This window comes from Cyanistes caeruleus, chromosome 2 (assembly GCF_971803275.1).
Source record: "Cyanistes caeruleus chromosome 2, bCyaCae1.hap1.1, whole genome shotgun sequence".
Lineage (NCBI taxonomy): Eukaryota > Metazoa > Chordata > Aves > Passeriformes > Paridae > Cyanistes > Cyanistes caeruleus.
This window is the reverse complement of record NC_141702.1, coordinates 21,205,231-21,216,629: the sequence shown is the minus strand read 5'-3', so window position 1 is coordinate 21,216,629 and position 11,399 is coordinate 21,205,231. Positions and strand designations below refer to the sequence as shown.

The window sequence follows — 11,399 nt, the reverse complement described above, 5'->3', positions numbered from 1 at the left end:
AGCTTCCAGAGCTGAAGAAAGTCACTAACTACAGCAGGACCCTGCTTTCTCTGACTCCTCAGCATTTGAACAAGACCAGTAATTGTTACCCAAGTTGAAACACTACACAGGAATAGATGTGTCCTGTTACTCTGTATGTGAGAAAAGAATGTTCCTCACACACACCTATCTGCTGAGATATCTGCAATATTTGTTACATATTTCAGCTAGCCTTTCTAGTCAGATTTTTTCATTACAAGCATTCAAAAGTCCATGAAGTGCCTGTGATTGCACCACAGCTAGGAAAGACTGAAGCTGCCCTTATTTCACACACCTGAGTCAGTGTTGGAGGGGGTGCAGGTGCCAAAGTGTTGGCACTGAGGGCTGAATGAGCTGTCTGTGTTGATGTGAGCCTAGGAAAGGGGAAAGTAAAAACTCTGCTTTAATGTTTGTCTTTTTGTTTCAGTCTACTGAAGTCACTAATTAAATATTTATTTTTACTTGTAATAGATTCTTTTTCCCCGGGTAGAATCTTTATTGCCAGTGGTGTTACTCATAAGAGATCTTCCTTTTTTTCCACATGGTCCTTTCTCATTATCATCTCCCTGCTTTCTCCCCTTTGTCCCACTGAGGGTGTGTGAGAGAGCACATGGGTAGTATTTTGGCTGCTGACTAAGGCAGTGGTGGAGACCCAGGTTACTTTACAACACCTAGTCTGGACACATTTCAAAAAATGTTACAGCAAGCATGCCTATGCAGGGCATTGAACTGTATGCTGTAGATAGATACAAAACTTGTTTAGTTCTGACTCCCTTTCTGGGAATACAGAGGTGGGAACAAGTCACACTAATTAAACCACTTCCTGAAGAGTTTTCTCCTGTTTCTCAAGACATTCTGAACTTTTGGTACATTCTGAAATTAATGTCCTTGCCTCTTATCTATCTCAGGGACACAGGGTCTCCCCATACTTACCCACCTGCTCTCCATTTTCCCCTCTATCAGAACTGTGCATCCTGTACTCCACTCCATTCCCTTGGGAACAGACCAGTTGTTGCTCACAAGCTCTATGGAGTACACTCTAAGAGCCCCATGAAGTACACTTTGAATACTGCTTTAGCAAAACCCATGTATAGGCAAAAATTCTAAACATTTCTTCAGCAAGATGTTCATTATGTGTGAAGCTTTCTTTTTACCCCCCTATGTTTTATCTAAATAGAAATAATCATTGCGGTTTTTATCTTAATAAATGGATAAAAAAAGTCCCCCCAGAAGGTTTTACCAAGTTGCAATGCTTCCTCCCAAGTTAGCAGCATCACTTCCAAATGAACAGGTTGTTCCATTCTTGGATACTTACCTCTATAAATAGGAGGATTAGATTCAGTTTTCTCATTCCTCTACTCACACATACACTTACCTATAAATGGGATCTCTTACTTTACATCTCCTTCCTAAGAAATTAGGTGTGTGAGTATCTGAGAGATAGGATGAGTTTTAAAGTACTTGACACTTGTCAAATTCCAGATATAAATTAGACTCTGTAATTAAAAAAAGCCATTTAAATACCATTGGAATAAAAATTATTAGCACAATCTAATTTGTATATGCAGCCATGTAAATTCAAATTAAGTAATGAATAACAGTTCATGCTTCATCTGAGGTATTCTCATTTTTTTCCTTAGAAAATAATTTAAAAAAACACAAGATATTCTATATTCACAACTTTGGATTAGAAGAAGATTTTAGTAAATAATAGAATTTATAGGTGATAATAGCTTTAAGATCTGATTTCTTGGAAGGTGTTCTACTCTTGTTTGATAAATGAACTGCAACTAAATTACTGTGCAAATTTATATGCAGGAATTGCAGTCATTAATTGGAAGCTGAAAGCACCAGACATTCCACTAGCCCTAGCCTATAATCCTAGTAATAGGATTATTGAAAAATCTGTCCTTAAATATTGTGTTCCAGCAGTAAAGCACTCCTTTGAAAAATTCAAAGGTTTAATTTAGGCAACATTAGAAATATACTTCACAGCCTATTCTGTGCTGATAGGCAAAATGAGCTACTCAGCAAGGAGAAGGAAAAAATGAACATAGGAAAAAAAAAGAAATTAGAATGGCCTTTACATTCATCTCACTGTATGGCATGTATTTTTCACCACTGCTTATATACGTTTTGGTTCATGAAATTCAGCAGTATAAAGTGCACATAAAACATGCATATACTTTCAATTCAGATTACTAGAACAGACCTGTTAATGTAAAGGCACTAATATGAGCTATTTCTTTCACGTATAATCCTGAAATAAAATGTTCATCTATTACTTCCAGCTAAATCTACCAGTTGAGCAAAAGTAATAGACTCTTAGGGGTCAAAATATTGGTTGTTATAAATGCCCTGTTCAGTTCCTAACAAGATGCTTCAAAGTTTCACCAAACTAGAGCTTTTCTCTCTTTAAATAAGAGATCCTGTGCAGTCATCTACCCCACTATTTCAATTGCCAGATATTTACAAAGAAGCCTTTTTGGACCACAGCTTTTGTATTAGTCATTCCTAGCAAAATTTAGGAAGGCTTCATAGATACAAGACATAGTTTTGTATATATGCACACCTTCCTCCTGCACACTGTAAAGGATTTGAAGACTCAGTGGAAATCTGTTTAATGAGATCCCACAGTATTGTCAGGGATTGTCACCTTGTTTTGCACCAGCACCTGGGAGACATAACAAAATACAGGGCTAAGAACCCTTGGAGAGACTTAGGCAGGCCCCAGAGGGGGTTACCAGGGCATCTGGTCTCCTATGGGATGTACTTGCTAGATCTGCTAATTAATTAAACTCATAAAATTTGTGAAAATCTGATGCCAGATGTGGGCATAGCTATATTTTGAGAACACTAAAGTTTTCATTTAAAAACTTCTCTTTGTGTTACCACTTTAATATCATCTGGAAAGTTTATCTTTCAATTCTAGGCAACAGTAGCATTATGATGAAACATGGGTTAAAGATTTCAGATATGTTCTGAAACCCTCACTCTTCTGAGGGGAGAGATGGCCTCAGCCTTTAGAAAAAGAGGCAGAGAAAAAGTTTGGTCATGTGCTGTCTCCTTTACCTTCCCTGGTGGCAGTATGCATTCTATTTCCCTTTTACAGGTGAGCCAGCATATAAATTCTTCAGAAGAACAGCTCAGGGAGCCACAGCACATGGTCAGATCTAAATGAAACAGCTTGAGCCTGTACATTACCCACAAGGAAGATAGCACTGAGACAATACAGGCAAAATTCAGCTTTGTTTGCTCAGTTCCTAGCCATTGTGTGTATCTTGCCTCACCATTTTAACTATTTCAGAATGTAATTATGTTATAGAGTGGCCTCTGCAATCCTCCAGAATATTCTCTACCTATATATTCATCAAGAAGCTGAATTCTTATGCCAAGTGTTGCAATTGGTTCCTCCCATGTGGTTTCTTTCATGATAAATTCTAAGGGTAACTCTTTATTTAGCACCTTCTAGATGTAAATAAATGCTTCTATTGGTTTTTTTTGGATCTTTAAATCATGTGAATAGCTGCTGAGATGATTAGCACTATTATTTGGTGGATGGGGATGCAATTTGCTCCCCTTTTATAGCAACATTTATCATCTTCTCCAGACTGGAAATGTTTATTCAAATAGCACAAATAAAGAAAAACTAGAAATATTAGTTATTAAAATAAGAAAGATTATTTTCAGGAAACACAAAATGAACACATTACTTGAAATTGAACAAAAGAGCAAGATAATCCAGGTGGAAAAGAATTTAATTAAAATTTAAAAGTTGGATGAAAAAAGTAAATGATTTTTCATAAACATGTGGTGAAGCTAATAGGCCAAATATAGGATTCACTCTGGGTTAAAAAAAAAAAAAAATTAAAATGTACTAGTGCCTCAGTTTGGTCAGGAATGAAAACTATATTGGTGGTACCACACGATGGAGATGGTCCTTCTAAAACAGCAGCCAATAGTAGAGTTTACAAGGGGGATGTATCAGCAGCTCTCTTTTGCTGCATCATGAACTTCAAAGTGAATACTTTTTCCACTTTGTCTTGTCAAACATTATTGTAAAACTTCTAGGGGATTTGGGGAAATCTTTTTGCAGTAAAATATATTGGACAGATGAGAAAAAGGCTGTAATGAGTTTTACTAAGACAAGGGATTTACCACTGAGAAAACATTGTAAGTAAATTACTCCTTTATTTTAGTTTTCCTTAGATAATTTTATGGAGGCCTGAACAAGTGGTGATAAATGAAGTAAACATATTTCAAAGAAATTCATACCAAATCAATCAACATTTAGTGACAGAAGCGGTCCCACAGATATCTGACAACTGTTGTATGAACAAGCACTTCAAGTATTCAGAACACTGATACACTGGGCCCAGCTGAACAGAAAATAAGCATATTTAATTTATACTTTATTGATGAATGTGTTTTTGTTTTTATCCATTACAAGAGGTACAAGTCTAAATGAAAAGGAAATTAAGATTTTGAAGAGGAAACGTTAGGATACTGGCTCACAAATATTTACAATCTTTCTAAACATAAGCAATCTCTTCTGTTTTTTTCACATTTAGTGTCAAATCTTATTGTGTTTTTTACTACATAAATACTGCATTACTACATGATCCTAACTAAATAATTTCTCTCTTTCTCTTATTTTTAAACTTTTTAAAAGGTGATTCATTCCAGAGATTAATTAGCTATCTTAAAATGGAATAAAAACCTCTTTTTGGAAGTGCTTCTCCCTCCTATGGGCACCAATAGTCATGTTTTAGTAGCTCTTGGTTGCTGGGATGAATATCAGTGATAGAGTCAGGCATGTTTTCTGCCGTGTTCCTGCTAAATTTATATGTCAGCAATGGCCCCACCCTCAAGAAACCAGTCTATTTTGAGGGAATTTTTGGAACTGTTAATATCATTGTGTTTTCCTAACCTTGAAAGTCCACACTGGCACAGTTCCAGAAGCAATGCTGGAATCCTGGGTGGACATACACAATTACCTTTTATTAATGCTCATTAGTATATTATGTTTTGTGAAGGCATGCTATGTGTGTTAGGATGTATAATAAGTTCAGGAAAACTAAAATATCTCCACACTGCTTTCTCTACTAGCTGACAGATGGTTTGCTATAAAATGATGCTTGTGGCTTATACTATGAGAGTGTAATATGTTCTCATCACCTTCTTGACACTTCTGTTAGAGCCCAGAATTATAAAGGAAGCAGTTTACTGTCTGGTCTTTTCAAAGTGCTCCTTTGGGGCCAAAACACAAGAAAACAATTTGGTTAGAAAGTCAAGATGACTTTCTCAAAATGTATACAGTGCAAATCTTGGATTCAAGTCATTCTTACTGAAGTTCTGTGTATACACATTTACGTGACAGCAACATATCTTGACACTATTTGTCTTGCTTTTCCTCCAGTTTGTGTGGCAAACTTTCAGTAGCAGCAGGGTGGGGGACAGAGGGAGCATTTCAGCAGTGCTTTCTGTGAGAAACTGCCAGAAGCTTCCCCTACATCCAGTAGATCCAATGCCAGATGGCTCCAAGACAGATGTGTCACCGGCCAAAGCTGAGCCCATCAGTGACAATGGTAGTGCCTCTGGATTTCAGAAGAGGAAGAAGTTACTGAGCAGAAGGAAAATGCAACCAGAGAAAAGTCAATATATGTGAGAAAAACACCAAAGTCAGTGAAGTAGGAGAGGGAGGAGGTGCCAGGTACCAGCCCATCAGCCCATGGCAAAGACCATGGTGAGGCAGCAGTGCCCCTGCAGCCAGTGGAGCTCCATGGTGGAGCAGAGACCTACAGACCCTGGAGGACCCCATGCTGGAGCAGCTGGATGCCCAAAAGAAGGCTATGACTCTGTGGGAAGCAGGTTCCTGTCAGGATCTGTGGCCCTGTGAGGGAGAAGTCCATGCTGGAGCAGGGTTGCTGGAAGGACTGGTGACTCCACAAGGGACCCACACTGGAGTAACCTCTTTCTGAAGGAATGCACTCCTTGGAAAGGACTCACCTGGGAGAAGTTTGTAGAGTCCTATCTCCCGTGAGAGGGCTGCCACATTAGAGCAGGGGAAGAATTCCTTCTCCTGATGAGGAAGCAGTGACAGATACAGTATGTGACACCCATTCCCCATCCCACTGAACTGGTGGCAGGAGAGAAGACAGAAATGGGAATCACAGAGGAGGGGTGGTTGATTTGAAGGTGTTTTAAGATTAACTTCTCATTGTCCTATGCTGATTTTGATTAGTAAATTCAATTACTTTCCCATTCTGTTCTCTCCATGACTCTAATTTCTTAGTGATCTTCCTGTCCTTACCTCAATCCAAGAACCTTCTGTTATATTTTCTCTACCCTGCCCAGTTGAGCAGGGGAGTAATAAAAGGGCTTTGGCGGGCCTCTGTCATCCAGTCTGGATGTCCAGCCTGCTCAACAAGCATGAACTCCTCTTTGGTTTACAGCACTGTTGAACATAGAATCATGGAATCATTAAGGTTGGAAGATACCTCCAAGATGTAAGGTCCCAAAAATCTCACTCAACGTGGCTTTTAAAAGGGTTTACAGTTTTTCATGTACTCTGAGTTACAGTCACAGGAGAAATACTAATAAGATATCCTCACGAGGTCAAAACAAGAAAGAAGACTTTACTGGCAACCTCAGAAAATCAGAGGACTTTAGCAAAAGGGTTAGAACAGCATTCAGTCAACATGAAACACTTCTCAAAGCATTAATTCTGCCCATTCAACTTAGTAAATTCTAGGCTCATTCAGTTTTAAGTAACTTGAAAATTCTAAGGGGGAATTAAAAGGAGAAAGGCAGAAAGATATGCAAAAAAACCCAAACATAGTTATCACTTCTGGTTCCTGTTTTGTTCAGCTGATGGAAATGCAAAAAGAAGGTAGGGTCAAGACATGTGTTTCCTCCTGCTTTAAATACCACTCGACCTCCTGGGCGCTTCCCCAGCTGGGGATTGCAGTCATTTGGCCACATGGGAGCTGGGTTAGGTGCCCCAGGGTCAGGTGTGGAGCATTTCCTCCAGTGTGCCAGGGACTGGCAGCCACTGCAGGGCTGGGATACAGGCTGGGGGAAGGGTGGGGTGTAAGGGGCAGCTCATCACCTCACCAGAGCAAGACCCGAGCTGCCCCTCGCCACACACACACACACACACACACTGAAATGTTTGGAGCCAACAACCCCTCCAGGCTCTCACGCAAGTTTATTGAGTCCAACTTCTGACAGAGCACCACCGTGACAGATAAACCACAACAACTGCCACATCCAGTCATTTCCTGAACACCTCCAGGGATGGTGAATCCAACATTTCCCTAGAAAACCCATTCCTGTGCTTAGCAACTCTTCCAGTGGAAGAAATATTTCCTAATGTCCAACTTGCAGCTCCCCTGACACAGCTTGAGGCCATTTCCTCATTATTCTATCTGTTACCCCATGCTTCCTACACTGTTTATCTCACCAACTTAAATTCAAATTATGAATTCTTCACAGTAGGCATTATCTTTCTGTTATGTGTACTCCCTATGCTCCACTACAATGGGCCCTTGAACTTTGCATCACATTCCAAAACAATACTTGAAATCAGAATGCTCTTAATAAATCTCTAAACTCCATTAAAATGAAATTATGAATGATGGCAAATCATTTAGCAATTTCTCCATGGATGAATTAAAGAGAATTCATGTACTTCTCAAAATATGCTAACAAATAACAAAACATGCTACAAACTTGGGAAGTTACTAAAGAAGTACACATGCTGAAATGATATGCTTTTTACTCATCAGTGGAAGAAATTTTAGAAGATACATTTCTTCTGGGCTGACTGCTCTGTGATTACCTAAGCTATGTCCCAGCCTACTCCAGCTCCAAGCCCTACAATGCAATTACCCTGGGAGCACTGAAGGACACCATCAAAAAGCTGGAAAGTGTTATGGATATGGGAAATGTCTTCACAGTGAAGAGATAATAGATGAAAAGGCAGCGTACTGTAATTAAAATGTAGCTAAGAGCTACAAACCGATATTTAAATTCTTGAAATTCTTAGCTTTCAGAAAAATGAACCAATGACCCAAAGCAGTCTTGATTTGCTGAGAACAAAGACTGTTATATAATTTGGTTTTTTTCCTCTTTGAGGAAGTAAATACATAAGCGGACTTTGTTAAGAAATATTTTCCCTGAATTACTTTTTAATTATGCACTGCAAATATTAAATAGGAGCACAAGACACAATAGAGTTACACAATACAGATAATTGAAGTGCAAAGGAAAAACTAAGAGTTCTATTTTCCCACAGGCAGGCAGGCCTGTAAAACCTGGATATATGTGTTAGAAACAAATTCTGAAATTAATGATCTGTGTTTTTAATAGAAATTAAATTCTAGCCATTTACTGAAATGACAAATAACATATGCAAGAGACACTTTTGTCACTACTGCAAGAAAAAAATATGTGTTTACTGACTGTAAAATTTTGATGCAAACAGCTATGTTAAACTGAGCAAAGCTTATTCTAGAATCACCTGCTTAAAGCAAGTCACAACTATGTAATATTTGTCATAAATTCTCTATGCATCATTTTCTGTTTCAATTAATGAAGTTGAGACTCAAGAACAACTTTTACAGAGAAAAATAGTCTGATATGAGCCAGTACACTGAAAGTTTGTACACAGTTAAACAGATTCTTTGCACACTTTATTTGATGGCATGCTTAATTTTCACTTAGGATATGTGCTACTACAGTTCACTGCAGAATTGGGTATTGTAGACAATTCCTTATTGCACCGCATATTGATTGTATCATAAATTCCTAAAAACAACATTTTCTTTGATTATTTGAGTTGAGAGTGTAAAGACAAACTTTTGGTGTAGCTGCTCATTAAATACTTCACAGAAAATTTTTTGTATTAACTGTGTGGCTTTTCAAGGATAATGTCCAACGTATATTCATCAGTGACAATTTTTTAATTATCCTAGAAATTCTCTGCATGATATTTTTTTATATTGTACATACAATGTTTCCCACATTACTAAAGTAGAAGTTATTCCTCCATATATCATAGATGCACTTGTTTAAATTTGAACAGACTGTTTCCCTATAGGACAATTTTAACAATGGATTTGCCTTTTATTACATTTTCATGCATTCACTGTCCTTAATTCCTCATTTACACAATTTAATTTTTTCTTTCAGATGAAAAGATATTAAGAAGTACCTTTCTGGGAGTAGAGAGAAATGCTTATTGTGTTGTGAAGATCAGGAATTATGGGGTCTAGATGTACTCTAGTTTTGAAGATAAGGCATGAGACCCAAAATTTTCCTCCTCCTGTCCTGATTTCCATCTTTTGCTTTTGCTCTTCTCTAAACATCTTCCTTCTTCTGCTTCATAGAGTCTATGTGTCTTCTTCCCTTGGCTTGGCCATTCCAAAGCTGCTGCCACAAAGGGATGAGGAGGAATATTATATTCTGGCAGTGGGAAAGTATGTGAGAATATCCCTCCTTGGAGAACTGGCTGTTATGTCCTCCTCTTTTTGTATCACTGTTTATACATTTTAATTTTAAGAAGGTTCTCTGGAGCTGCTGAAATGAACCCAGCTGATTGCTAGTTGGAAGGTCTTTAGGGAAGGTCTCAGTTTCCAAACTGTGTAATAGCTTCTCTTGGAGTTCCCCATACAGATCCAGATGTGAAGGAGTGGTTGATTCAGTGTCTCACAGAACTGGAAATATTTTGTCTTCTGTTGTACAGTATGGAGACAGACTAGGATGACAGATTCCAGACAAGATTTTTATCAGTTCCTGAATGTCAACAAAATCTGACCTTCTCTAACAGCTTGAGTTTAAGGGTCCATGAGGGTCTGTTACTGCAGGTAGGAACTACAATGCAACAATCTGAAAAGAAATTTTTGCTTTTATTAATAAGATTTATTGGCAATGTGACCTTTCTCTGTAGCTTACTGATTATAGTATGTTTCATTATCTCTGAGTCCTCATCAAAGACAAGAAGAAGTGAGGTAGGAGTTCATCTGAGCCATGGACTGTACGACAAAAAGAACTTTCCAGGCAAACCAAAGTCAAGGTCTTTTCTCCTCTGTTGCATGTGTTACTTCTCCAGCACAAAACATGCTTTCTGTACAGGCACAACTGACATAGATGGATATCCCAACACTTAAAATAAGAAAAAAATAGGAATCAGAGCACAAATGTGGTGATGATAAGTCTCAGATGGTATGGAGATTTTTACCATCTGCCTCTTGCAAGTGTTAAAAATATCCATTTTTTTTTCTCTGGTTTGTTTTTTTTTACAATTCATTTCTTAAATATTGAGAGAATCTAAATGGAAAAAATCATCATTATTCATTAAGTTTTTTGTGAGACATACCTAAATGTTTGAAGTACATACTCAAATCTCCATAATTTATATTGTAGGCATGCTTGTCATCTGCATTTATGTTTTTACCACCTGATCTTTACCCTTCATAATCTACAAAGTATTTAACCTTCAAAAATTCCTGATGGCAGAGTAGCAGTATTAGTATTCCCTACGAATAGAAGCAGTAGCAGGAGTGGTAATGGCTGTGCTGTTTTAGCAGTATTGTATAGTGCAGTAGGAATATTGTGTGGAACAGCAGTGGTAGTATTATATATGTGTGACTGGGCAGACATATGGTAAAGGAAAATATTCCATAAATATTGAAGCATATATTCCATAAATTCCATAAATATTGAAGTAACTAGGTGTCTAGAGAGCTTTTCAAATTTTAAATAATCTGAGCTTTTGAGCTTTTTCCTATTCACGTCTTTACCCACCCATATAGTTTTACTGTTCCCTCCACAAACATTCAAAAGGACTTCTTTACATTGTATTCAAATATTTTGAATAGTTCTAGCAGCTGCATAATTCTTTTTCCACATCTCATGTGAAAAAGAAAAACTCATGGTCAAATTTAGCAGAAAATATTGCAGACTGTGCAACTCTGCAAATTATTCAAATTTCTTAAGCCTATGGTGTTTGTTGATACTGACTGTATGCAGCCATGACACTCAAATGCAGGACAGAATTTTCTTTGGCTAATTTCAAACACTGAGCTGCTGAAGCCTGCCAGTTCTCTGACCTTGTCATATTGCACTTTTATAATTTCAAAATATTTTAGAAATATGAATGATTAATTCATATTATTCAATTAATGAAATGTTATAATACACAAAAAGTCAGACTTTGGTAAGGGGCCATAATAAGTAGAAATGTCACATCAAAATAATGTATACAGGATATTCTTCTTAGATTTTAAATACACAATTTAAAAATTGTCTCCTTTATATCACTCTGTCATACATAAAGATCCATTTTCCTCTCATTATACACCCAGTAATAGTATATT

At 37.5% G+C, this 11,399-nt stretch overlaps 1 long non-coding RNA gene across 3 annotated transcripts; it reads right to left on the bottom strand.

The window, feature by feature from the left end:
- Positions 1-4,171: 4,171 nt before the first annotated feature.
- Positions 4,172-6,918, bottom strand: LOC111926094 (uncharacterized). Of its 3 annotated transcripts, none has more exons than XR_015282515.1 (5): positions 6,856-6,918; positions 6,332-6,475; positions 6,028-6,100; positions 5,825-5,911; positions 4,172-5,641 (listed from the first exon to the last, which is right to left on the bottom strand). It is a non-coding gene; the product is annotated as an uncharacterized LOC111926094 (long non-coding RNA). The 3 variants fall into 3 exon arrangements; XR_015282514.1 differs by having other exon boundaries at positions 4,414-5,641; positions 6,867-6,918; XR_015282516.1 differs by lacking the exon at positions 5,825-5,911 and having other exon boundaries at positions 4,172-5,615.
- Between the last annotated feature and the right edge of the window lie 4,481 nt (positions 6,919-11,399).